A 5,442-nucleotide genomic window follows, 5' to 3' on the forward strand; every position below is an offset into this window, starting at 1 on the left:
TCCCCTGACCCACCTCCCTGTGTGTTTTTTGTCAGCCCAGCCTTCCCTCCTCCTCTGAGGCCGCCCCACACCAGTGCTGCCTGTACCAGCAGTGACAGGGACAGCTCTGCACGGCCACGGCCACGTGTTTCACCCAGTTTAGCCCAAAAACCATCCCCGGCCCCATCCTGTTATGCAATTCCCTGCCAGCGGGTGCCCGAGCCGGCCCAGCGGCCACCTCGCCATCGACTTTGATTTGCTCCAGATCCGGCCTCGCGCTCCACAAAACCTCCTCCCGCCACCCCTTTGCCTTCCAGCGTCAGCAAAGGGAGGTTTTTTTCCAGCCTCCAGCCCAGGAGAGGCGCGAGCTCGGCCCGTTCTGCTCGGCAAATTAGCGCCGGGTTCTGCCAGAGCGGGTCCTGCTGGGGACCGGTGTGGCTTTGGGATGAAAGCAGGAGAGAACAAACACGCAGCGTGAGCGCCCGGCACCACGAGCTGGAGCCTGGGAAAAAAAAAAATAAAATAAAGTGCTTTTCCCACTTAGGGGCTGAACAAATTTGATCTACGGTCGTCGGAAGAAAATAAATATATGGAATACTGCCAGGTCGCTTTCCACCACGCTTTTAATCTGTTTGCTCTTTCCCGATTCATTGTAAGTGAGCAGGATTGTGGAAAGCAAACATTTTATTTTATTACTAATTGCTCTGTTATTTTATGAGGCTGAATTAGTGAAATTTGCTCAGCCTGGAGGAAAAGAAAAGAGGGGCTTAGTAAGAGATCAGCTAATTTAGCACAGAAAGGGGAAAGGAAAGGGGAAGGGAAAGGGGAAAGGGAAAAAGGGAAAGGGGAAGAAGAAAGTGGAAAGGGGAAGAGGAAAGAGGAAAAGTGAAAGAGGAAAGAGGAAAAGTGAAAGAGGAAAGGAGTGTGAGCAAGATGCAAATATCAGAGTGAATGTGCTCAATGCAATCAGGAAATCAAACCCAGTCACTGTTAATAAAAGAAAACAGAGTGGCTGCAGGGGGGCACTGCCCAAAGAGGGCTGTGAGGGGCAGGATCCAACTGGGCACTGCTGGAAAAAAGGGATGAGGCAAGATTTTTAAAAAGTCATGAGAGACAAAGAGCAGCTGAAGAATTGCAAATGTGAGCGGAGGAAGAAATGTTTATGAGGCCACTGAGAAGGGCCAGCAGCACTGTGCTGCCCTACACAGCTGCCCTACACCCCAACAGAGCTGGAGGGCTCTGGCACCCCGAGCCAGGGCATCTCCCCTGGCTCAGCCCTGCCCTGGCACATCCCTCCTCACTGAGCACAGGTGCTTCCCAGCACCAAACCCAACCCCACAGTGTCCCAGGGCTCCCACCGGCAGGCCGAGGACAGGCCGTTCAACGGGCCGGGCACGTTATTAAGCACATGATTAATTTTGGCACCAGCCCCAGCTGCCTGACAGCTCCTTCTCAGGGCTGGGAGAGCGAGCGTGAGAGGTGCTGCCTCTGCTGATGCAGCGGTTGGTGGGATGAGAAATCCTGCAATGCAGCACTGCTTCTTAATGAGCCATTTGTCTTTGAGTCTTCTTCACTCATTACCATGCCGGGAGAGGGATGGGAGTCGCCCCAAGTCCCCATCTGAGCAATTACTCGTGGAGCAGAGCGAGGAAATACGGCCACGGCGCTCCCAGCTGCCAGGGATCCCGGCCTGGAGCCAGCACTGGGACTCCCCAGCACAACACCAGTGCCTCTGGCTGCTGCCACCACGGGGGGAGCAGGACCCCCTGCCCAGCACACACAGCCCAGAGTGACCCACCGGGACACCCTGGTCCCCAGAGCTGATTCCCTGGGACAGGAGCCACGCTGCTCCAACAGGCTGTGTGAGGGAGCTGGAGCATCCTGGGAGCTGGCAAGGCAAAGCCAGCAGAAGTTGGCTGAGAAGGAAAGAGGTGGCACAGGGAATGGGCCGTGGCAGCATCCCCACGTGGGTGCAGGCAGGGGTGAGATGCCCCATGGCACAGGCACCTCCAGCCCCCTCGGCCCCACAGTGATACTTATCCTGCCCACGGGAGCACTCAGGGAGCCAGAGGTGGGACCCCATGGCCAGAGCAGCAGAGCAGCTGACTGAGTCAGGAAACCACACTGAAGGGACCCCCAGGCCAGGTGGGGCCCTGGGGACCCCCACCCATGCCAGCTGGCACAGAGTTCGTGGGCGCTGCGCCGCACGGATGAGCACCATCACCGGTGATGCCCACAGACAGCTTCCCTCCCATGGACACCCTCGACAGCTGCCTGCACTGCCTGGGGCCAGCAGCAGCCAGCCCAGTGCTCTGGTGCCTTCCAGGGCTGGGTGGAAAGGGGGGACGTGCAGGTGACACGAGGGAGCCCAGCGGGATGGAGACAAACAGCCTGACGTTCACCTGCAGCAAAGGGGAGGGACAAACAGGGACATCCCTCTGTGCCACACTGGCCCAGGGGGCTCTGCCCAGGCCCTCACTGGGCACCTCACCCCAGCATCCCCAAAGAGTCAGGCCTGCCTGAGTGTCCTGGTTTCAGCGACACTGAGTCAGAGGAACTTTTCAGGCTGTGGGTGCCGTGGCAGCCCCCGAGGCAGTGCAGGATGAACCCCATTTCCCCATCACCCCCTTTTTCCCCTCCCATCCACATGGAGCCACAGGATGGGCCACATTGCCAGGGCTTAAAAAGCCACTTACCTCCCTGGTGGTGCCGTGCAATGCCTTAAGCCAGGGATCACTCCAAAGCCTCTTTGGAGAGCTGGGGGCAGCACGGCCTTAGCACTGAGTGTGGCAGTGGTGACAATCTCTGGTCGTCCCCTGCCCATCCCTGCCAAGCCCCCAAGGTGGGCTGCCCCTTCCATCCCCAGTCTGCTCCCCCCAGGCCGTGCCAGGGCTCTCACCTGCCACCAGCATTGCTCCTCATCCCACTTTCCCCAGCACGTGGCACCTTCCACTCCAACCTCAAATAACACCCATCCCAACCAGTTCCCTTTGCAACACCATCCTGTCCCACGGCTCTTCCCACGGTGAGGCTGCAGGGGCCGGGGTTTCCAGGAACAGCAAGGAAGCAGAGCCCTTGGTCCCTGTGGCAGCCAGGGTGCTCTGGGCCATCGTGTCCCGTTCCCAGGCTGAATCCCCCGGGGCCAGGGCTGGGATGAGCACAGCGAGCCCGAGGCGTGGCACAGCCCAGCTCGCCAGCGGAGGACCCAAAACTGCCGCTGTAATGGATGGGCTTAATTTGCAAAGCTGATGAAAACCTAAATATTTAAATACATAATTCTGCACAAATGCTCTTAGCGCGGGGACGGAGCGAGGGGGGGGCACAGCTGGCGGGTGAGGACGTGGCAGGGATGGGGACACTCTGGCAGGACCACGTGGATCACCTGGGCATTGGCATCCCCATCACACACGGCGTGGGGACCACGCACAGCCCCGACCCTGCAGGGTGCAGCACCCACAGAGTGAGTGCCATGGGGTGCCCTGCGAGGGATGCTCTGCCACTGGCATCTGAGTCCTTCTCCATCACCAGAAGTGTCCCACGGGGAGCTGTGGGGAAAAGGGAGCGTGGTCCAGGGCTGGGAGCTGTGAAGGGCAGCAGGATGGGCCCCCGTGGAGATTACACCACCGATATTCCTGCTACAACAGCTTAGAGATAAAAGAGATTTGCAGGATTTATCAGCAATACGAATGGAATATTTAATTTTAGCTGCCGGGGAGGAGCGGGGGCTCGACCTGGGGGTGTGTGGAGGTGGGCCCGGGGCTGTCCTGCCTTTGGGGAGGCATTTCCAGCCCTTGGGAGAAAACCGATTCCAGGGCTGTCCCTGGGGGCTGGGGGGCCAGGCCATGCCATGGCAGTGGGATTGGGGTGCCCAGCCTGCCCCTAATCCCATCAGCCTCTCTCCTGCCTGGCATGGCCTGTGCCAGCACATGGGAGCTCCTGTGGGATCATCCTTGGATGAACCACGTGTGTGGCCCCAGTGCCAGGGATGCTTGGGGGGGGCTCAGGAGGGGCCCTGGCCCCACACACCGCCCGTGGGCCATCCCTGAGCTGACGTGTGGCTTCCTCACCGTGCTCTCCTCTGCCCTGACGAGTGAGTCCTCAGCAAGGCTGTTCCTGGGCAAGGATGTGCCTGGCTGAGGCCATTTGCCAGCCAGGGCATGGACTGTGCAGGGAATGGGGCTGGAGGCAGCAGGGGCCAGCCAGCCCCGAGCCCAGCACGGGGGTCCCCACGGTGCCACGGAGCCAGGTGCCCGTCCTGCCTCACCTCTCCGTGGCCACGCTGGCACAGGTGCCGTTGCGGGGCGGGCTGGGGGAGGATGGCAGAAGATGAATGAGGGAATCGGGAGGCTAATGGCATTGTCTGGAAAGTAGGTCGTGTGCTGAGCAAAAAGATATTTATATCAGAGCTCGTTCCCCCGCAGAAGCTCCCGAGCCGGGTGCAGGCAGCACCACGAGCCCGTGGCCACGGCCTCAGCACCCCATGACACCCCACACCCAGCTCTGCCACCCTGGGCACTCGCTGGCCCCAGAACTGCCCCACTCAAGGGCTAGCAATGCCAGAGGTAAAGTTACCCCAACGGAATGGGAGCCACGGCAGCTCTGTGCCTTTCGCTGACCTGGCTGCAGGCGCCGGCCAGCACTGGGTTATTTTTATTTTAATGCAACCCTTGCCAAGGTGTGATATTGCCCTGGACGCTCCCGAGATGGGCACAGGGTGCCCACGGCAGGTCGTGCTCAGCCCAGCCCAGTGCTGGCTGTGGCACCACGGCCCCTCTCCCTGCCACCAGCCCTGGCCGGGTTCCTCACATCCTGCGTCACTCCTGTCCTGAGCTCCAGCCACATGTCAGCCTTGTTGCAAAGCTCAGCCACCTCCTTTCCTGCTGGGAGGAGACCTGTGCTCAAGGTCCCGTCCCTCACACCTCCAACCTTCCCAGAAAAGCCAAGAAATCATCCCAGTCAGCCCAGAAGGAGCCAGTGTCTGCCAAGAGGTTTTGCCCCCTCTGGCTGTGCTGCCCCAGTGGCTGCAGACACAATCCAGCCAGTGGCCCTGGGGCCACCCAGCCCTGCTCTCCTGTCCCCATCCCCATCCCCATCCCACACCTGGCAGCCTCTGATCCGGCACGGGAGCAGGTTCGTTTCCTGTCATAGCTGTGTCGGCTGAATTTACAGCCTCGCTCCGAGTTATTAATAATAATGGCCTCACTCTTAAGTAGGGCTTTTCATCTGCCTCGCAGCCCTTTCCAGAGGACGTCTGCAGCATTATCACCATTTTATTCTCATTTCAGTGGGCACAAGAGTGAGATGGAGAAGGGGCAGCCGTGCCAGGCAGCTGAGCGAGGAGGGGGGGTGTGGAGTGCCTGGTCCCACGGGGAGCGTGGCCACGACCCCTCCAGGGAGGCTGGAATGCCAAGGCCCTGGAATGCCATGGCCCTGGAATGCCATGGCCCTGGAATGCTGAGGCCC

This window comes from Manacus vitellinus, unplaced genomic scaffold (genome assembly GCF_001715985.3).
Source record: "Manacus vitellinus isolate BGI_N305 unplaced genomic scaffold, ASM171598v3 scaffold_52_pilon, whole genome shotgun sequence".
NCBI classification, from domain to species: domain Eukaryota; kingdom Metazoa; phylum Chordata; class Aves; order Passeriformes; family Pipridae; genus Manacus; species Manacus vitellinus.